This window comes from Narcine bancroftii, chromosome 3, assembly GCF_036971445.1.
Source record: "Narcine bancroftii isolate sNarBan1 chromosome 3, sNarBan1.hap1, whole genome shotgun sequence".
NCBI lineage: Eukaryota > Metazoa > Chordata > Chondrichthyes > Torpediniformes > Narcinidae > Narcine > Narcine bancroftii.
The window spans coordinates 152,477,019-152,499,760 of NC_091471.1; the positions used below are offsets into that span (position 1 = coordinate 152,477,019).

General features: G+C 40.4%; 1 long non-coding RNA gene across 3 annotated transcripts; it reads right to left on the bottom strand.

The window, feature by feature from the left end:
* Positions 1-799: 799 nt before the first annotated feature.
* LOC138756269 (uncharacterized) lies at positions 800-15,231 on the bottom strand. Of its 3 annotated transcripts, none has more exons than XR_011352931.1 (4): positions 15,088-15,231; positions 10,807-10,962; positions 10,036-10,129; positions 800-964 (listed from the first exon to the last, which is right to left on the bottom strand). It is a non-coding gene; the product is annotated as an uncharacterized lncRNA (long non-coding RNA). The 3 variants fall into 3 exon arrangements; XR_011352933.1 differs by having other exon boundaries at positions 10,803-10,962; XR_011352932.1 differs by lacking the exon at positions 800-964 and adding an exon at positions 7,553-7,787.
* Positions 15,232-22,742: the final 7,511 nt, after the last annotated feature.

Here is a 22,742-nt window from a genome sequence, read left to right on the forward strand (position 1 = left end):
CTGTTTTTTTTTTAAATGACCAGTTCTCCAGAAAAACCATTTATTCGAAATAGGCCTGGTCCCAACCATTTTGGATAATCGGAGTTGTACTGTACCACAATAACAACAACAACTTTGCCCATAAATTAATTGACATTCTCTGGAAACCATCTTGCATTGTTGAAAATTGCTTCCATACAAAGCAATGGATTTTTTTTTACATTTCTGGGTGTCATCATGTCTCTGAGGAAACCTTTGACCTATTTGCCCCGGAAATATTCCCTCGTATAAAACTCCCCTAAATGATGTGAATGAGAGACCACCCACAGTGAAAATTCATTCACAGTGAGACTTTCAAATTTGGTCTTAATGGCTCACAGAACATTCTCCTTTTAATGACCCCATTTCCCCCAAAATTTCTATTTAAAGGGTCGTTTAACAATAAAATATGTGAGCTGTGATGGGATGGAGGTCAGAATCATGATTACCGTCAGTGTCCTAGCCATTCCAGCCTCCTGCTGTTGATCTCGGCCGCATCTCACAGTTTGCTTCTGCTGCAATAGAGAGGTCACCCAAAGTCCATACTCAAGAAGAGGAAACATATCTATTTCCTCTCAGCTCATAGTAACAGGCAAAACATTGATCTATATTGCAGTCTTATCTTTTCCGAGGAGCAGACATTCACACACCACTTTGATGTCCTTTCAGAAATGGTCCCCACAACTTCCTGCCATGTTCACCCCACTGTAATGCTGGTAAATCACCATAGAAACATAGCACAAATGGCATGTCTCCGGCACAACTTTGCCAGCTCTATGACTGTTTGGAAGCATCCTCCTCCATCCTCTCATTATTGTAGCATCCATTGATTCAACAGCGATGTTCTCTTAAGCTTGAAAAAGTATTTCTCGTATTGTTCGTTTTTTCTTCTGGTGGGCACCAGAATGTGCCATGCACAAAACTGTACATTGTACATACTGGAAATCTGAAATAAAAACACAAATGCTGGATAATTCTGGCCTCAAACTTTAACTGCTTCCCTTTCCCTAGATGTTGCCTAACCCACAAAATGTTGCTGGCATTTTCAGTGTTTAACTAAGAATACTTTCTGTGTGCCTCACAATTAAGTCCTTGCTCTTGATGTAACTTTCACAATCACAATCATTGCTAAGATGACCCACAAGCTGATTTGATGCCAATAGAAGGAAGCAAATGTTGTTCAGAATCAGAATTTATTGTCATGAACAAGCCACAAAATTTGTTGTTTTGCATCAACATCACAGTGACATATATTTTATAAATATATAAAATGGAAGAGGATGGCCAGAGTTAACATTGGACCCTTGGAGGATGAGAAAGGAAAACTGGTAGCAAAAAATGAGGAAATGGCCAAGGCATTAAACAAATATTTTGTGTTAGTCTTCACGGTGGAAGACATGTCCAGCATGCCCAAGTGTGGAGTTAAGGATGTAAATGTTGGGGAGGGCCTTGATAAAATAGTTGTTACAAAGGAAGTAGTAATGGAGAAACTAATGGGACTAAAGCCAGACAAATCACCTGGTCCTGATGATATGCATCCAAGGGTTCTGAAGGAAATGGCAGAAGTTATAATTGATGCATTGGTGGTTATATACCAAAATTCCTTGGATTCTGGGCAGGTCCCAGCAGACTGGAAGACAGCAAATGTCATGCCACTTTATAAGAAGGGATGTAGGCAGAAGACTGGAAATTATCGGCCAATTAGCTTGACATCTGTACTTGGAAAAATGCTTGAAGCCGTCATTAAAGATGAAATAGTGAAACATTTGGAACGTAATGGTTCAATCAGGCAGACGCATCATGGTTTCAGAAAGGGAAGATCTTCTTTAATAAACTTGTTAGGTTTCTTTGAGGATATAATGGATGCGATGGATAGAGGGGAACAGGTTGATGTTGTATATTTGGATTTCCAGAAAGTGTTTAATAAGGTGCCGCACCGGAGGCTTATCAGTGTTACAGGAAAGTGGAGTCCGGGGAAGTGTATTGGCATGGATCAAAAATTGGTTGTCTGACAGAAGGCAGAGAGTCGGAATAAGTGGGAGTTTTTCAGGTTGGCAGAGAGTGGTAAGTGGGGTGCAGCAGGGGTCAGTGCTAGGCCCACAACTGTTCATCATTTACATTGATGACTTGGAGGAGGGGTCAAAATGTGGTGTAGTCAAGTTTGTGGATGACACCAAATTGAGTGGAAGAGCAAATTGTAATGAGGATGTGGAGAGTCTGCAGAGGGATATAGTTAAGCTGGATGAGTGGGCAAAGGTCTGGCAGATGGAGTACAATGTTAGTAAGTGTGAGGTTATCCACTTTGGCAAGAAAAATAAAAGAGCTGAATATTATTTAAAGGGTGAAAATCTACAGCATGCTGTTGTGCAAAGGAACTTGGGAGTGCTTGTGCATGAATCGCAAAAAGTTAGGTTGCAGGTGCAGCAGGTTATTAAGAAGGCAAATGAAATGTTGGCCTTCATCGCTAGAGGAATTGAATTCAGGAGTAGGGAGGTAATGTTGCAACTGTATAAGGTACTGGTGAGACCGCACCTGGAGTACTGTGTCCAGTTCTGGTCTCCATATTTGAGGAAGGATATACTGGCTTTGGAGACAGTCCAGAGGAGGTTTACTAGGTTGATCCCTGGGATGAAGGGGTTGACTTATGATGAAAGATTAAATCATCTAGGATTGTATTCGCTTGAGTTCAGACGAATGAGAGGAGATCTTATAGAAACATATAGAATTATGAAGGGTATGGATAGGATAGATGTAGAAAGGTTTTTTGAGCTGGCCAGGGAAACTAAAACAAGAGGATGCAGTCTCAAGATTCGGGGGAGTAGATTTAGGACAGAGATGAGGAAAAATAGTTTTTCCCATAGAGTAGTGAATGTTTGGAATTCTCTAACCAGGGAAGTGATTGAGGCTGCTTCATTAAACATTTTTAAAATTCGGTTGGATAAATTTTTACATGATAGAGGAATTAGGGGATATGGGGAGAAGGCAGGTAGGTGGAGTTAGGTCATAAAATAGATCAGCCATGATCGTATTGAATGGCGGAGCAGGCTCAATGGGCTATTTTTGGCCTACTCCTGTTCCTACTTCCTATGTTCCTATGTTCCTATGCAAACATTCATATAACCACCTTACGAAAATAAATTAAAATAGTGCAGAAAAAGTCAAAGTAAGGCAGTGTCTTTGGTTCATTGATTACATAGAAACATAGAAACATAGAAGATAGGAGCAGGAGTAGGTCATTCGACCCTTTGAGCCTGCTCCGCCATTCAACGAGATCATGGATGATCTTAAAGTTCAGTACCCCGTCCCCGCCTTCTCTCCGTAACCTTTAATACCCTTATACTGCCTCTACTGCCCTCTGTGTCAATGAATTCCACAGATTCACCAACCTCTGGGTAAAGAAATTCCTCCTCATCTCGGTCCTAAATGGTTTGCCTATTATCCTCAAACCATGGCCCCGGGTTCTGGATTTTCCCATCATTGGAAACATCCCATCTGCATCCATTCTGTCCAGTCCTGCCAGAATTTTATATGTCTCTACGAGATCCCCTCTCAATCTTCTAAACTCAAGCGAGTACAATCCCAATTTGTGCAATCTTTTCTTATAAGTCATTCCTGCCATTCCAGGTATCAGCCTGGTGAATTGCCTCTGCACTCCCTCCATTGCAAGAACATCCTTCCTTAGATAAGGTGACCAAAACTGCACACAATACTCCAGGTGGGGTCTCACCAAGGCCCTGTACAGCTGCAGTAAGGTATCCTTGTTCCTATACTCAAACCCTCTTGATATGAAGGCCAACATACCATTTGCCTTTTTAACCGCCTGCTGTACCTGCATGCTTGCCTTCAGAGACTGATGTACAAGTACCCCTAGGTCTCTCTGCACTTCCCCATCTCTTAATCTATTGCCATTCAAATAGTAATCTGCCCTCCGGTTTGTATTACCAAAGTGGATAACCTCACATTTATCCACATTGTAGTGCATTTGCCATGTATCTGCCCAGTCCCTCAATTTATCCAAATCACACTGGAGCTTCCTGACCCCCTCTTCCGTGCACACAACCCCTCCTAGCTTAGTGTCATCTGCAAATTTGGAGATATTACATCCAATCCCCTCATCCAGATCATAAATGTAAATTGTAAACAGCTGGGGTCCCAGTACAGATCCCTGTGGCACCCCACTGGTCACCGCCTGCCACTTAGAAAATGAGTCATTTATCCCAATTCTCTGTCTTCTACCTGCCAGCCAGTTCTCAATCCACATCAATACTTTGCCCCCAATACCATGAGCCTTGATTTTGGAAGCCAGTTGTTTATGCGGGACCTTATCGAAGGCCTTTTGGAAGTCCAGGTACACCACATCCACTGGCTCTCCCCCATCTATTTTACCTGTCACCATCTCAAAGAATTCCAATAGATTTGTCAAGCACAATTTACCTTTTGTATATCCATGTTGACTCTGTCCGAGCCCTTCTCTGCTAGTCATATGCTCTGCTATTACATACTTAATAATGGATTCCATCATTTTGCCCACTACTGATGTAAGACTCACCAGCCTATAATTCCCCACTTTTTCTCTACCCCCCCCTTTTAAATAGTGGGGTAACATTAGCTACCCTCCAATCCATGGGTACTGATCCTGAGTCTATCGAGTTCTTGAAAATAATTCTTAAAGCATCTGCTATCTGAATGGCCACTTATTTAAGTACCCTAGGATGTTGATTATCAGGCCCTTGGGATTTATCTGCCTTCAATCCCATAAATTCCTTAGAGATACTGATTTCTTTCATTTCCTCCCTTGCATTAGTCTCTATGTTTCCCAAAATCCTTGGGAGGTTATTTGTATCCTCTCTTGTAAAAACAGAACTAAAGTAAGAATTTAATTGGTCTGCCATTTCCTTATTCCCCATTATATATTTCCCTGATTGCGACTGCAAGGGACCTACTCTGGATTTCACCAATCTTTTCCTCTTGACATATTTATAAAAGCTTTTGCAGTCGGTTTTTATATTTGCCGCAAGCTTACTTTCGTAATTTATTTTTGCTCTCTTGATTAATCCCTTTGGTGCATCTTGAACTGCTCCTAGTCTTCGGTTGTGGTACTTTTTTTTGGCCAATTGATATGCTCTCTCTTTGGACCTAATGCTGTGTCTAATTTCCCTTGTTATCCATGGTTGAGTCACCTTTTTTGGTTTATTTTTATGCCAAACCGGTATAAATGATTTTTGCAATTTCTCCATTAGATCTGTGAATGCTTTCCATTGTCTATCCACAGTCAACTCCCCCATAAACACCACCCAATCAATCTTACTCAACTCGCGTCTCATACCATCATAATTCCCTTTATTTAAATTCAGGACCTTAGATTATTCAGGAATCTGATGGAAGTGGGGAAGAAGCTGTCCTTGTCCCACTGAGTGCTCATTTTCAGGCTTCTGCAACTTTTTCCCAATGGTTGCAGAGTGAAGAGGGTGTTGCCTGGGTGGTGAGGGTCTTTGAGGATAGAAGCTTCTTTCTTAAGACACTGTCTCTTTAGATGTCCTCGATGGAGTGAAGTCTGGTGTCCATGATGCCGCTGGCTGAGTTAACAACCCTCTGGAGATTTTTTCTTCCCCTGAGCATTTTCACCTCCATACCAGACAGAAATGTAACTAGCCAGAATGATCTATGCAGTGCACCTGTAGAAGTTTTCAATAGACTTCAGTGAAATACCAAATTTCCTCAAACACTTCAAGTCTAGCTGCTGGCAAGCCTCCTTCATAATTGCATTGGCATGAAGGCTCCAGAACAGATCCTCGGAGCTGTTGACAACCAGGAATTTGAAGTTCTCCACTACTGAGCACTCGAGGAGGACTGATTTGTGTTCTCCTGACTTCCTCCTGAAATCCATAATCATCTTGGTTTTGCTAAAGATGAGTGCAAGGTTGATTTGTGTGACTGCACTCAATTAGCTGATCTCTCTCCAATCTGTACGCTTCCTCATTGGCATTTATGATTCTGCCAGCAATCAGGGTGTCTTTGGCAAAGTCTATCCTTTATGTTAGTCTTAAATATGCTTCCTTTCAATAATGCAAAATGTTACACTGAGCCACTTTTAGAGACATTAAAGTAGATATTTTAAAAAATAGACTTGAAGTAGGGCCTAAAAGAGGGGAGAGTAGAGAGATAAAGAAAGAGAGACAATTACGTAACTAAAATTCGGGACAGGATGGTTAGCGAAGCATTTATGCATCGCTGCTACAGTGCCAGCGATCAGGGCATGGGATTGAATCTCAGACTGTCTGTTGTTTCCCAGGGGGCTCCAATTATCACCCACCATTAAAAAAATGTATCATGGATTGTAGGTCAATTGGCTGTAATTAGGCAGCATGGCCTAATGGGTCGAAAGGGCTTATTATCGTGCAGTATGTCTAAAATAAATGTTATTATCTGAAGGCAAGGCTAAAAATAATGAAGCTATTGCAATCGAGAACATTTAAGGAGCCCAAAAGGATGGATATGTTCATGTAGAGACATAGAAAATATGAGAAAAAAAATCAAGAAATATATGTATTGTATGTGCTGAACATTTATTTCTGAATGTGAATATTTAGACCTCCAGCTAAAACTGAACAAAACTGTGCAATCCTGTTGTGAGTGAGGAAACTAGTTTGGTAGGTCTCAAAGGCATGGACTCTGCACACACAGTTTTGATAGGGAAGGATTTTATTTACAGAAGGCAAGTGTGGGAAATGGTAACAGATGCAGCACACACACATGAGCACATACAGTTTACAGCGACTGTGGAAAAGTAATAGTGGACAATTAATAACGAACATGGGCAAAATAGCATGGGAACAATGGAGATACCAATTCATTGTGTGTGCAATGATCAAGGAAAACTCACTCTGATGCCCCATCATCCCTTAACTCAGTGCAGACAAGGCTCTATGCTACAAGGGACACTAATTAAATGCTCCCAACTCTTACCAACAGTTTCTCCACACCCTTCCAAATTTCTAGGCCTGGACTGAAGCAGGGTGCTCTCAAGTTGGCAAAGAGAGAGAACAAAAAACATATGGCACCTTTATAGTGCTGGAGGGTCAAGCCCAGATCGTTAGCAAAGACAAATGGCTCAGTGCCAGGAGGATTAATCCAATTACAACAGCTAATGGCCCATGGTTAAGTACAGGTAGGTTGGAGAGTCCAGTCCAGGTAATCTGCATGGTGCCAACAGCAAGGTGTGCACTAATGGGTGGGGAGGATACAAACCTTGATTGGCAGCTGGTGTGTCCTCCAAATAGGTAGGGGGAAGTGCAGTCATATGGCAACCACAACCCTTCCCAATACAAGTCCACCAAGATATTCCACAAAGACACCCAAACCAATTTGGTAGGGGGAAGTGCAGTCATATGGCAACCACAACCCTTCCCAATACAAGTCAACCAAGACATTCCACAAAGACACCCAAACCAATTTGTAGTCTGTAGACAGCTGCTGCCATTGGCTGCTCTGCACCTGCTGCAATTGCGTTACAGCCACCATTCTTCGGGTTGGGTTGGCTTTACAGATACGGCCCAAGCATGCCTTTTGTAGATGTGGAGGCTTAGGGTGCCTCAGCCAGAGAGAATGTGTTGTCCATTGTCTCGTGGGTGGTCACTGAGGGAGTCCCACTGATCTCAGGCTCACTTTCCAAATCCTGGAACACAATCTCGTCAGAATAAATTTGGGATGGGGGCTGGTTCCCCAAGTGGAAGGATATGTCATCATTTTTTTCTGTACATTGTCTTTCACTGCAAAATGAATACAAGAAAGATATAACCTATATTTTAGGCCCAAGTAACAAGCAGTGCCATCCAGTGAGGATGACGTTATTGAGGAATAAAAAATAATAATTACTATGATTTTTTAAATTCATTAAAGTTTTTTTTTAAATCACGGGTTGATTGATGGATTGTGTCATATCACCCTAGTACATTTGCTGCTTGTTATTTCAGCACTGTTCCCTTTTGTAAGCATTTAAGGCTACTCTAATAATTTAAGAGGTTTCTAGTACTTCATCACCATTAGTCATCTGTTGACTCCAGCAATTCAAAGTTGATTCCTTGTGACAGAAGCGCTTTCCATGTTCTTTGAATCTTTTGGATCTGTCTCGTTAATACTCCTCACCTCACACATTTCTCCTCCAATTTCTTTTCTTTAACCCAATGGTTTTCAAACTGCCCTCTAAACATACATTCTACCTTAATCAATCCCAATGCCAAAAGTGCTCTGTGCTTAGTAAGGGATTGATTAAGGTGGTATGTGAGTGGGAAGGGAAGGTTAAAAAATCATTGCTCTAGACTCATTTGTTACTGAAATATTTTGCTTGAGAAAAATTGTCATTGACCCATTTCCTTTGGAATTATGAAACCGTGTACATAATGAGTCAATTAGGTACGATTAAAACAGTGGTTTTCAACCATTTTCCTTTCCACCCACATACCACCTTAAGCAATCCCTTATTAATCACAGAGCACTTAAGCAATACTTAAGGTAGAATGTGAGTTTGAGGGGGAAGTTTGAAAATCACTGCTTGCCTATTGGAAAAGTCCTTCTGCAGGGAGCATATGCTTAATTCACTGTCTAGCATCTTTAAGCAGAAGAATATCTATCATTCTTGAAACTCCCTTTGTTACGATAATCATCGACTACTCCGACATCATAAAAGTTCTGTCTGCACTCTTGTATCATCATCTTTTGGCATTCCAATAACTGAATATTTCTTAACTAACTATGCTGTAAATTTAAATTTAGACATTCTGCATGATAACAGGGCATTTGGAGTCTCAAGCCCATGCCTCCCAATTACCAACCAATTGACCTACAACTCCCAGTACATTTTGAACGGTGGGAGGAAACCATAGCACCAGGAGGAAACACGCGCAGGCATTAGTCTTCACTCCATTAAGGACATCTTTAAGAGGCAGTGCCACAAAAATGAAACTTCTCTCATCAAGGACTCTCATTACCCACTTTTCTCACCGCTGCCATCAGGAAGGAGCTAAGATACACACTCAACATTACAAAAACAGCTTCTTCCCCTCTGCCATCAGATTTCTGAATGGACAATGAACCTATGGACACTACCGCAGTTTTATTTTCTTTTATGTACTAGTTATTTATTTGAAACAAAGCAACAAATTTTTGACGTGTTTATGACAATAAACCTGATTCTGATATTTTAACATTCATGATTTTTATGCTTACAATGACCAACTATGTTAAGTTAAAGAGGGAGAGAAATAGGTTTGCAATTCAATACATGTATTGATGATTTTTTATTCATCAATAAAATAGACTGCAATTGGTAGCAAATTTTTCATACATGCAATCATAGCCAGATGTAAAATATGATAATAAAATATTAATGTCAAATCCATAGAAAGAAAGAGAAAGGAAAATAAATGAAATAAGAAAGAGCATAGAAAAAGAATAAAGACAAGTAGTAAAGCAAGAACAGTGACCAGGTTGCCGGAGGGTCCCCTCACCACACGGTATTAATTATTTGCATCTTTCAATTAAGTCCAAGGAGGTTAATGAGATTTGAAGCTTAAGAAAAAGGTCCATAAAGTAATTCCCTCAATTTGTAAATACGGGCACCACATTTTCAAAAATACATCATACTGCTTTCTCAGATTACAAGTGATCTTCTCCAAAGCAACACAATGATGCACCTCTGTGTTCCATCGCTCCATATCCAAATGGGTATCTGATTTCCATGTTACTGCTATACATTTTCTTGCCATTGCTAAGGCAATCTTTAGAAATTCTTTTGATATAAATATAAATAATTTCAGTTTTCATCTTACCCTTTCAATATTACCTAACAAAAATAAGATTGGATTTTGTGGAAAAATGACCAGTTCTAAATAAATTGCCAGGTTTAACCATAAAAATTTCACTTTGGGGCAACCTGATTAGTGTTCTAGATGTGGTCAGGAGAGAAACACTTTTTTACATTCTACTTGGTCTTGCCCCAAATTGGTAGCAAAATCTGACCTAAGTAATAATGATTCTTCAATGGATGTGCAAATCTGCTGTTAGCCCAGTGATCCTCAGTCCATATTCTCAGCCAGGGGATATGTGTGGTGTCCTGAATGAACAAACAGAAAAGAGTGAAAATTCAGAAGCAAAAATATTTAAAATTAAAAAGTTCCCAACAAAGAAAAAGTTACATTTTTAAAATTCACATTACAGCCTTGAATCATTTGCAAAAGTCTTACAGATATTAATTTGGATACAAATTTAAAAATAATTTTGTTTTAAGTAGCATCGGATACTCTTCTTTGAACATTAAAGCCTTCATCATCATTTGCAAGAAGGAAATTGTGGATGGGGAAAAGTGCATATAAATGATCTTTTTGTTAATTATTTTCTTTGTAGCTTGAGGAATCTTGAAACACTCGGGGATATCTGTTAAATCCCAAACACTACAAATATGGTCAGAACATTTCCCTGTGAATTCTAATGAGGAAATTATTTGTTTATTTTCAATCATTTTCTCACATGCCAACATGTAGGGAGCTGACGAAAGCAACAATAAATGTCCTTAAATAGGCATAATCTCTTCCTAATATTATTAAACAATAAGCACTACAGATTTCAGGTAATTTCATCTTCCAATTTAATATAATTTTTTTAAATTATATTTGTACTTATTTGGAAATAAAGTCTCTCTTGGTTTCAAGAGAGGGTAATTTTAAAAGACCAAAATTAATTTAAAATGTCAAAGCCATTTGTTAGAATGCTTCATCTCCAGAACTCACTTACAAGAACCAAGACTTCACTTGGTTGGCAGTGAAATGTGCCCTCCCTGTCCGATCCTTCCTCTATGATCAAAGTCTCTGTCCCATTGCTGTGAGGTGCCTGCGATGAGGAGGAGGCAATCATTCATCTCCTTCTGGACTGTGCATTGGCAAGGATGGTCTGAAAAAGGATTAAAGAGTTTAGTCAAGATTCATCCCAAGCAACTGCAGAATAGAGGACTCTCAGGTTTGTGGACTGTTCCCAGAGATGCATCAGGAGACAAACTCTAATGGTGCTAGAAGATCATCAACTTGAGGCAAGATGCTCTTTGGTCTTCCCAAAACATGTTGGTTTCCAGTATAATAAGATGTCTGGAATGCTGCTACAGGCACATTCCAGGCTTCATGAACATGGGCTATGGGACACATGGAAGCAAGGTGCAGCTAACACAAAGGTGTTATGGGGAAAGACTGCAATGTAAGGTCCTACTGCCTGTGGACACAGAGAGTTGGGTCTTGTGCAATAGCCCCCCAAAATCATTGAGAAACAGGTATGAGGGCAAAACAGTGACATGAAATGACCCTGGACACAGAATTAAAGATATTTCCCAAACATTTAAGTATATTAGATCAAGAGGGTAGTTGGGAACTAAAAGTGGAGTTTTTGTGTAGAGCCAAGGGATATGTGTGGTGTCCTGAATGGATACATTGCATAAATATTCACCAGGGAGAATGATAGGCAGGATGGCTAGTTAGGAAAGGTGTATACCAATAGTCTGGAACATGTGTAGATCAGGAAAGACTGTATTCAAGATATTGATGAGCTAATTTCAGATTTATTGTCAGAGTACATATGTGGTATCACATATAACAGTGAGATTCTTTTTTTCTGCAAATCCCCAAAGCCAAATAAAGGTCAGGGTGTTTGGGAAAACAAAGGAGGAGATTGCTGGGTTGCTGGTGGAGATCTTTAGCCACAGGTGATGAAGGTGATGCAGCAGATTTCAGCCACAGGGCTGTTTCTCAGGGTAGTGGCCTTGGCTTAACCATCTTCAGCTGTTTCACCAATGATCTATCCGCATTCGTAATGTGGAAAATGGCAATGTTCATGATGATTGCACAACATTTAGCACCATTTCCAACTCCTCAAATAATAAATCAGTCCATGATCAAATGCAGCAAGAGCTGGACCATTTCCAGGCTTGGTCTAATAGGCAGCAAGTACATAGGTGCCAGACAATGACAATATCCAATAAAAGACAATCCTGTTATCACCCTTGACATTTCATGGCATTACTATTACTGAATTCTCCATTATTGATATTTTAGGAGGATAGCATTAACCAGAAACTGAAGGTGGCTACAAGAGCTGGTCAGATCCTAAGAATGCTTCTGCAAGTAACTAACCACAGCTGAGGCTCAATTCAAGAATCTGATAGAACGTCCTCCACTTGGCTAGATGAGTGCAGCTTCTACCACATTAAAGAAGCTTGACACAGAGTTAGCCTCACCACGTTCCCTTGGGCAGCACCTCGCAAACCCACAGCCTCACCGGCTAGAAGAGCAAAAGTAAAAAATGAATGGAGTTGACCTCCAAACCGAGCCAGCATACTGACACTGTTCCTTCACCATCATTTGCAATTCTCTCCCTAACAGCATTGTAGGAAAACCCGCACCTCAAGGAATGCAATGATTCAAAAGGAAGCTCACCACATTCTTCTCAAAGGCACCTACACAGTTGACAAAAGCATGTCTACAGGTTCACATATAGGAAATGAGTAGAGGGATATGGGGAAAATGCAGGAAAATGGGATAGCACACACAAGCTGAATCAAAAGACTTGTTTCCATGTTGTGAGACTATGATTTTATAATATGTCCTTTTCATTTAAATGCTGGGAATTTAAAAATCATAACCCATTTAAAAACAATTGCCACTAGGAGGTTGTACAAGGGGCCTAGAGGGAGAGATTTCCTTCCAAATGCAAGATACAGGTTGCATGCCCAATGTTTAAGTGCAATTAGTTTGGATGCATGAAGCTATTTCTAAAGTTGGAATGCAAAAGCCAAATGTAGAAACCCAACTTCAAATGGAGAACCTGGCCGAGTATTAAAAATCTGTGCTGACCAAGAAGAGCACAGTAACCTGCCTTAATGACTATTGACCAGTAGCACTTGCCTCAACAGTGATGAAGTGTTTAGAAAGGCTGGTATGAAGCCTATCAGCTCAACATAAAGCCCTTGAAAACCTGGACAGTAAAGTTGCATTCATCAGGATGCTCTTTATTGACTACAGTTCAGCATTCAACACCATTATCCCCTCAAAACTGACCAGCAAATTCTAAGACTCAACACCCCACTGTGTAATTCGATTCTGGAGTTCTTCACCTTCAGACCACAATTAATGAGGATTGGTAAGAACATCTCATTCACAATCTCCAGAAGTACCTGATCACCACAAGGCTGCCTTCTTCTCCCCCGACATCTACGACTCTGTGGCTCGCGAAAACAATAATGCCATCTACAAATTTGCCAAAAATACCATGGTAGTGAGATGTATAAAGAAAGGTGATAAGTCAGCATGCAGGAGGGAGATTGAAAACTTGACCAACAACAACTTTGCACTCAGTGCCACCAAAAATAAGGAGCTGATCTAGTGATCTTTGGAAGGTCAGAGGTGGAGAGGGTGAGCAAATTTAAGTTCTTGGGAGTCACTATCTTCAGAGGATCTTTCCTGGATCCAACACACCAATGGCATCATGAAGAAAGTGTGTCAGCTCCTCTACTCCATCAGGAGTTTACGGAGGTTTGGTAAGACACCAAAAACCCTGGCAAATTTCTACCAAAATGTATGGGAAAGTGTGCTGACTGGCTGAATTGCACTCTGGTATGGTGACCACCAACACCCATGATTGTAAAGCTCTTCAAAAGGTAGTTGACACAGCCCAGGGGACCACGGGCAAAAACCTCCCCATTAATGAGAACATCTACAGAAACCACTGACCTCGGAGAGCAGCAGCAATCATCAAGGATCCATGCCACCAGCACACAGTCTGTTCTCGCTGCTGCCCCTCCATCATCAGACTCCTTAATAATATACTCAATGAGGGACTAATTTAAGGACTCGTGCACTTTATTGCTTTTCTATATTCTCTGTGCATTGCACAGTTTGTTTTCATTTGTTATATGTTTATACTTTGTATACGCTATGTCCAGTTTTTTTGCACTACCAATAGGTTGTAATTCTGCCTCACCCGCAGGATAAAGAACCTCAGGGTTGTATGCGATGTCATGTATGTACTCTGACAATAAATCAGAAAATCTGAAATCTGTTCTCACTGAGGACTATCATCCAAACTTGAAGGCCCAATTGAATTAAGAGCCTATCACATTAATAAAACATTTGCATTTCCCTGTGGTGATGCTCCCTAATAAGTTAGAGAATTCATGGATGTACATTGACACAAACAGGATGGAGTACATTAAACACAATGCATCAGACACAGTACATTAGATTACACAAAAAATATATTATTTAGATATTTGCAAAATTTATTGAAGGATCTACAATCAATTTTAAGAAATCAACTCTGACCATCTCACATATAAATTCAGTGCCGGATTAATGTATTGCAGGGCCTGTAGCATATATTTTAAAGGGGGCCTAAATTGTGCCAGCTGGCACATGCGCAGTGATGGGGAAGTGTGACAGCAACACAAAGACAAGGTTGGAGGAACCGATTTTGGGCCATTACTACTATTTTTTTACTGTAAAATGAAGCTGGACATTAGAATCCTTTAAAGCAACATAATTTCTGCTATACAACATGTTTAGTTATTCATTTATTGATACTGGCAGTTCGATTATCCTTGCATGGAATATTTTTATTTTAATAATGGAAATTGTCATTACTTGTGGCAACTCTCTCGATCTTATGCTTTGACTGTGTAAATAAACAGCAAATGCAAGTGTTTAAATAATTAGCCATCTCTGTGCTTCTGTGGACGTGCCGCTAATAGTCAGGAATAGATGGAAAGATTTCTTAAGAGTAACTAAGGACTGCGTCCCATTTTCAAACTGGCTAACTTTATGAAATTGCTCTATTTTGTTATTACTGATTCTCTTGGTATTTTTGTGGCTCCACATCAGTTAAGCAATCCAGATTTCAGATTAGCTCAATGGTCATAGTTGCACTGGACTCCTGGTCAGACCGATCTGACATTATTGACTGCAGTAGGAAAAGATAAAGGCTGTTCACATTTCCAAGCAGATTATTGTAGCTAATAATTAAATAATCATAACGCACCTCCTGGAATAACCAGTCAGCAAACTTGCCTCCAACTGCAATGAGCCTACGTCTCTTTTTGGTAAGTATTGGGAGGTGTCATGTTGTTGGTTTTGTATCTTGTTTTGCTCCACGTTATCTTGTTCAGTGAAAGCAACTTTTCACCACTGAGTCTTCCAGGTAACCTGAAACCGATGAGACAGTACAGCAATGAGACAAAACTACAACATTTGTCACCATAAAAAATCTCCCACATTAAAACAAAACTTACTTATGGCAGCAGGCTTAATGGCCATCTTTGTTACCCATAATCCATTCTGCATTTCCTTAGCGCTGATACTGGCAGAGCAGCTCCAATTGTGTGGGGGATTATGGGTAATTAAAACAGCCATTACTTCGGCATTGAGTCATTGCCGCGAGCTGCTGGGGTGGTCCCGAAGCAGTCCAATCAGATGCTGGAGCGGCACTCTGGTGAACTCTGGCAGCACTGCACCCCAGCTGCCAAGTCAGGAGTTAGATGGGGGGGTGGGGGGGGGTGAAGGATGGCTATAAGATACAACACACCTTAAGGTTATTAACAAAGTCTTTGTTAATAACCTTAAGGTTAATGATTTTAGCCAATTATCACCTTTAGTCTGGGTTATTAACATCGATTATCCATTATCCATTTACATGCACATAAAATGGAGAGAAGGCGGGGACGGGGTACTGAACTTTAAGATCAGCCATGATCTCGTTGAATGGCAGAGCAGGCTCGAAGGGTCGAATGACCTACTCCTGCTCCTATCTTCTATGATTCTATGTTTCTATGTTTCTATATGGTTTCTCATAGCCCCTGCACAGAGCTGAGATCAAAATGTTTACGTTCTTAATTCATAGTATATAAATGTGAAGGCCCTTGAAAATGTGGGGCCTGTAGCATATGGCACTTTCATTACTACATTAATCCAGCCCTGCAGAAATCTAAGATGTGCAATGTTAATACATGAGAGTGGACTCAAAATTATTCTCAACCAGCAGTTAAATAGGTGAGCTGCCCAATAAGTTAGTTAGTAAATCCAATAGTCAAGGGTGGAATGATGAACACAAAAACATTGGTGCACACAGGACTGGAAAATAATATAACTAACCAACTCCTCATTTGCAAAGCACAGGAAATAACATCACTCAAAAATAATTATACACTTTAGTTTGTATTTTTCTCCTGACATTTTAAAACCTCTTGAATTTATTAATACCAATCAGCTCCAACTGTCTGTTTGGCAGTTCGGTTTATATATGCTATGAATCGTCGTTAAATATAATTTCTCTGACGTTGTAGCTGTGCCTTTTATTTGTATAAACTGTCTTGTGCTTCAGATTTCTAACAAACTGCTGTGTTTTCATTTCACATTTCCAACTTTTCTCTTCATTTATCTATTAGCTAAATAGTACAAAAGGGAATTACCTGCACAAATTGGATCTCAACCCTTCCACAGACTTTACCTCTGTTCTGTCCATTCCATTAAACCATAAGACATAGGAATATAATTAGGGCATTCTTCCTATGGAGTTGACCCTGCCATTCTATCATGACTGATTTACTGTCTGCTTTCAACCCCTTCCTTCTGCATTCTCCTTATAATACTTAATTCCCCTCCTGATCAAGAACATAAGTAGCTCGGCCTTAAATATGCCCGACGACTTGGCTCTTCTCGACAACTGAATGCATCCTTGATTTATCCCTTTTCTAATTCTGATGATGTATCATTGACCTGATACATTGACACTTTTTCCCTCTCAACAGACATAAATATTTCAGTTTCTATTCTCCAATGTGCTTCTAGATATGAGCATTGTCTGCATTAACATAATATAGTGCAAGCTTCTGCAGCCTTTGGAGGACATATATTCGGTATATCCTCAAAAGGCTGCAAAAGCTTGCACTATATTATGCTAATGCAGACAATGGTCATATCTAGAAGCACCCAAAAGACACCCAAAAAAAAGTTGTCCTATAGACCAGATTTTTAAAAAAGTGACCTTAAAATTCTACTCAAAATATCACTTGATTGGTTCCATAACCTACCCAGACCCTCCCTATGACAAATTTTTAAGCTACCAGTATATCATAAAAGCTGCTGTTGTGTACACAATTTTTATTTTGCATTAAAAACCAATGTGGTGTTAAACCAATAAAAGAATTATAATTTTTTTTTAAAAAAACACCGCCCACATTTAAAATCCTTGAAAAATCACTCGCTTCATGGTCTGGGGAAAGATCTCGGCAAGCACTTCTGAAGTATCACTCTTTACACAGTCATCATATTGGGTCCCAGTCTGAATCTGGTGAGTCAGTTTTGGCTTAGTCATCAGGGTCTCACAATAAATCATCCTCCACATTATCCATTGCACTAGAGATACCACACTTTTTGAAAGATTTTATTAAAGTCTCTACTTTCACTTTATTAAAACATTGTGGCGACACACATGATTGTAGCGGCGAACCCATCCCACTTGTCACGCACGGTGAGCGGGGTAGCCGCGGCAAAGATGGCATCGTGGGTCCTTCTTTCCCGGTGCAGACCGGAAGAGCACGTGCACGCTTATGTCAGCATGATGCAAGTTCCGGAAGGCAAGAGATGGGCAGAGAATGGCCTTAAAGGCTGCAGCGCGAATTTCAAAGTAAATAATTTGTGTTAAACAAGTTCACAGCCTGCTGTTTCAGTCTTTTCACTGCGCCCGTGCACAACACGCTACAGCATCTTCATTCTTTCTCCACTCTCTTACCATCTTCTCAGTTATCTCATTTCCTCACAGCAGCTCAGTTAGTCGATTCCTTGACCACTTCAATGACTTTTAACTTAAAACTTGCTTCATAATTTCTTCATTTTGCTGGTGGGTCCATGATAACAATTTGATTTTTTTTTAATTTAAACTGGTGAGGACGGAAGGTAACAACAGACTGAACTGTGAATTGCTTTGTGAGAGTGCCACCAGCTCAATCAACACTCGTTTGGTACCGATATGTTGGGGGGTTGCTTTATACCATCGATATGAACTAAAACCACGAAATTCCGACTGAAATTGAGATCTCGACATCTGAAAGTCACTGATCCACCAAAATATATGGTAGTCTCATCTATAAAATCAGCTGACCTTGACAGTCCCCATTAAATTATTTTTAAAATAATAAATATAGAATCACACCATGCGCCAGAAAGTAAACTCACTCACTTGCTATCAGCACCCATAAGACCAGACATTGGAACCATTAAAGAAAAGAACCAGACCTCTCGCTCCCAATTGTCAGTTAATTTATTCACAGTGCTACTGTGGAGATCTGCAGTACCACAGTTAAGACTAGGCTGTGAAAAGTCCACTTGGTAAATACATGAAGAACTATGATCTAAACTTGATTTCTCAGGGAGTAGAGTGCTGTGAGACACCAGAGAAGGTCAGAACTTTCACAGAAGAAACTGAAATTCATGCTCCATTGTGTGTCTCAAGTAGTCAATATGATAATAAGTTCACGCCATTAAAGTTTCCCTCAATGGATTTTGAAAGCAGTTTAATGTGCATCCATTATCTTATAGAATTGCTATGTTACTGAAGGAGGCCATTCAGACCATTGAGACTATGGTGTTACCAGTAGTGAATAAACCCTTCAGCCTCATTATCTGCTAATTTTCTGTCACCCACCTATCTTTGCACTTCACTTCCAGGAGATGATACATTTCTCTACCATAATTTATACTTTCCTTTTTAATATCATCCACCATTCAGTTTCAGATCATTAATCCTCTGTGAAAAAATGCCTTCATCCTCACATAGAACATTGCAAATCAAGTCCATGCAACAATGGATATTCTACTCATAAACACATCCTTAGTGATGGAGAATTAGAGCCAAAGCAGATGTATTTTTTTCTCTCTCAAACATTATAAAAGCCTTGTAGTCAAACATGGGTGGTTGTGAACTATGGAAAGAAAAAATTGAACATCTTTAAAACAATTACTTCTGAGTTTAACCAGTAGGGGGCGCAGTAGTAGCATATATGCAGAGATGAAAGTCAGTGCAGCCCAAATGACCCACTGCACAGTCTTGGTCCAAGATGACAAGTGCTTCTAATTTTTGCTGCCCTTGAATAGCCAGCTGTAAAGCCCCCACACACTTGCTGCTGGTCACCAAGCATATTCACTCTCACAGCTCACCATCGTCCCACAGCAATCAGATTTGGAGCAGAGTTTCACTCACACAACCTGGAAACAGATATTGGAGCTGGGAGTCGGGAGGATGCTGAGGGCAAAGAGGGATCCCGAAGGACCCTAGAGGCTGAAGCCTTCCCATTGTGTTGGACGTTTGGATCTGGGCTCAGGTTGCCGCATTTGAATTGAACTGGGGTCCTGTGCAGCTGCAGGGGCTCTGGAGGCGAATCCACGGACACTAGGTGACTGTCTTTTGCTTCTCTTTCACTGACTGTGAGGGGGCCAGACAATGTCAATGATAATGTTGCATCTTTGTCTGCCTTATGGCAGAGTAAAGGCAATATTGTGTAATATTACATTTCTCTCTTATTACATGATGATAAATAGAATCTGCTCTGAATTATATGATGCTTGATATAAGATAAGTTGTCATTTTTCTATGTCCATTATTTTAATGCCCAGTAAGCAGAAGTGCCAAAAAGAAATGAACACCTTGAAACCTTTGCAAACTTCCTCCAGTAGTATAGATAATATCAGGCTCAGCAAATCCTGAGCATTTCTAATGGTTTGGCAAGCCTGCATCCACACAGGTGTTGTTCATAATTCCACATATCAGCTGTCCTTCTACCCCCATCCCCAAGTGAGACAGTCTACTTTCTGCCATTCAAGAGTTAGTCTGGTTCTATAGGTCCATGCTGCCTGCTCCTACTGAGTTTATGTAAAATATCTTCAATCTGTGTGAGCTGGATATGAAACAAAATTTCAAAATTGATAACACATTTTGTTGTTCCATTATGTTTTTTTCTATTGAAGGCAAATGCTTGCAGTCGTTCAGAAGGTGATGAACTATTGTGATAATCAGGCTTTGTTTAAATGTCTATAAAGTTCTCATTTTAGTCAACCTTCCAAAAATGATTGTTCTTCTTAATCATCTGAAATGTTACATTTCCTTTGGATGTAGTTTTTTTTAAATTACACAGAGTAACAGTGGCAGTGGGCGTAATGAGGACAATATGTATGATGTTCACGTTAGATGTTGTAATGCAAAGGGAACCATTGTTCTCAAGACTGAATGCTGGTTATGGTAATCACCTAACAAGTCCAATTTTAAAATTGTGTTGGTTTTGAGACACGAGAGGGAAAAAAATGAATTGCTAATATTGTTGTAACCAAATAAACACAAAACCACGGTTCCTCAAGTTATGTTTTTTTCCCTTGGATCACAATTTCTGTACACTGCAGATAAAAATAGCTAATTTGCATGGTTTTTGTGAGCAACCCATTTAATCATTCACTCAGCAATTCAATCCAAGCACAACAACAAAAACCACTTAAGAAAAACATATATTTTACATAAGGTGATTAGATTATCAAACTACACTGCCCTCTCCAGTTGACATTTACCAATGGATAGACTACATATAATCTGCTGAGCATTTATAAACAGGAAACAAAGGAACATCTTATTCTTGATTGAATTTTTTTCTCAAATTGCCATACTTATGAAAAGAGAGTGAAAGTAATTTTTTTTTAAATGAACCTGAAACTATATATTGTAACATTGCAAATTAAAATGCTTATAATGGATCATTTAGATCTGTTGACTTCATGAAAAAAATGTTAGAATGGTATAAGATATCGCCACTCACTTGCAAGAGTTTAGGCACATGGTCAGAACTTGTTTGGCACTTCACAGGGAAACAACCAAAATATATTTTATTCAACTGTGGTGTGTAATATTTGGCAGAACAATTGAAGATTTTGCACATCTGCACCCTGGCTTGGTTCCTATGTTAATCTTCTTTGTCTGCCTATCATCAAAGTTTGTATATGCTTCTTCTCTTGTTTCTTTGGCTTGGCTTCGCGGATGAAGATTTATGGAGGGGTATGTCCACGTCTGCTCCAGGCTCGTTTATGACTGACAAGTCCGATGCGGGACAGGCAGGCACGGTTGCAGCAGTTGCAAGGGAAAATTGGTGGGTTGGGGTTGGGTGTTGGATTTTTCCTCCTTTGTCTTTTGTCAGTGAGGTGGGCTCTGCGGTCTTCTTCAAAGGCGGTTGCTGCCCGCCGAACTTGGAGGCGAGATCCATCCACTGGCGGTGGTCAATGTGGCAGGCACCAAGAGATTTCTTTAAGCAGTCCTTGTACCTCTTCTTTGGTGCACCTCTGTCTCAGTGGCCAGTGGAGAGCTCGCCATAGAACACGATCTTGGGAAGGCGATGGTCCTCCATTCCGGAGATGTGACCCACCCAGCGCAGTTGGGTCTTCAGCAGCATGGATTCGATGCTTGCGGACTCTGCCAGCTCGAGTATTTCGATGTTGGTGATTAAGTCATTCCAATGAATGTTTTGGATGGAGCGGAGACAGCGCTGATGGAAGCATTCTAGGAGCCGTAGGTGATGCCGGTAGAGGACCCATGATTCGGAGCCGAACAGGAGCGTGGGTATGACAACGGCTCTGTACACGCTGATCTTTGTGTGTTTCTTCAGGTAGTTGGTTTTCCAGACTCTTTTGTGTAGTCTTCCAAAGGCGCTATTTGCCTGATGAATCAATAAATGACAGACAAGTGTGCTGCAGAAGCATTAATTTCCAAGCTACCCAAAACAGGAGCTACAGCACAGATAAAAGCACTGTCGTCACATATGTAATTTCACCTCTTCTATCATAAGACCCTTTTATAAAGCAAAAAATCTGAACATAAAAGATGGACAATCTTCACCCTCACGTCAGAAAACTTACCTTCATAAATGGTTCATGAGCAGCTGCAAGGTAGTGCTAGGGCTGGAGCGGAGCATAAAGGCATATCCACTGCAAGCTGGGTAGGGGCTGGCTGATGACATCGTGATGATACCGTCAGGCCATGACCCATCTCATTTCTCTCTCTCCCACTCACCCACCCCTCTCCCTCCATGACCCACTCAGGGCAGTGACGGATGATCTGGTGGAGCGTCTGGGGGCAGATGGGACAGGCTGTGACAGCCCTTTCATCCTGCTCTGACACCTCACTGGGCCGCTTCAGTCTTCAGGGCCGCTCGTCGGCACCAGCAGATCGATACGCAGCAGAACAATGGTTGTCCATCCTACCCATGATCCCCCACCCAGGTGGAACTATTCCTGGAAATGCATCTTACTCACAAATGGAGAATGCAGGAGACTAAGCCCATCAACCACAGAAAGAAGTGAACCCATGAACTTTACAACCAACATAGACATTCAGCCCAACTGATCTATACTAGCATTTATGGTTCAAATAAGTCTTCTCCCTTTTCTATCTTATCCAACCTTTACCACATAATGTCCTATCCGTCCTTGCCCTTGAACTTAAATTCATCTAAGTAAGGGAAAGAAAAGGCATCCAAATCAAAATATTACAGTCCACACAATTTAGAATTCTCTATAATATATTCTCCAATCTCATTCTCTTTGTAAGGATGGAGACAGCACCTTCAGGCAACTAAAATTAGTTGTTTTGGCATAAATAAAATAAAA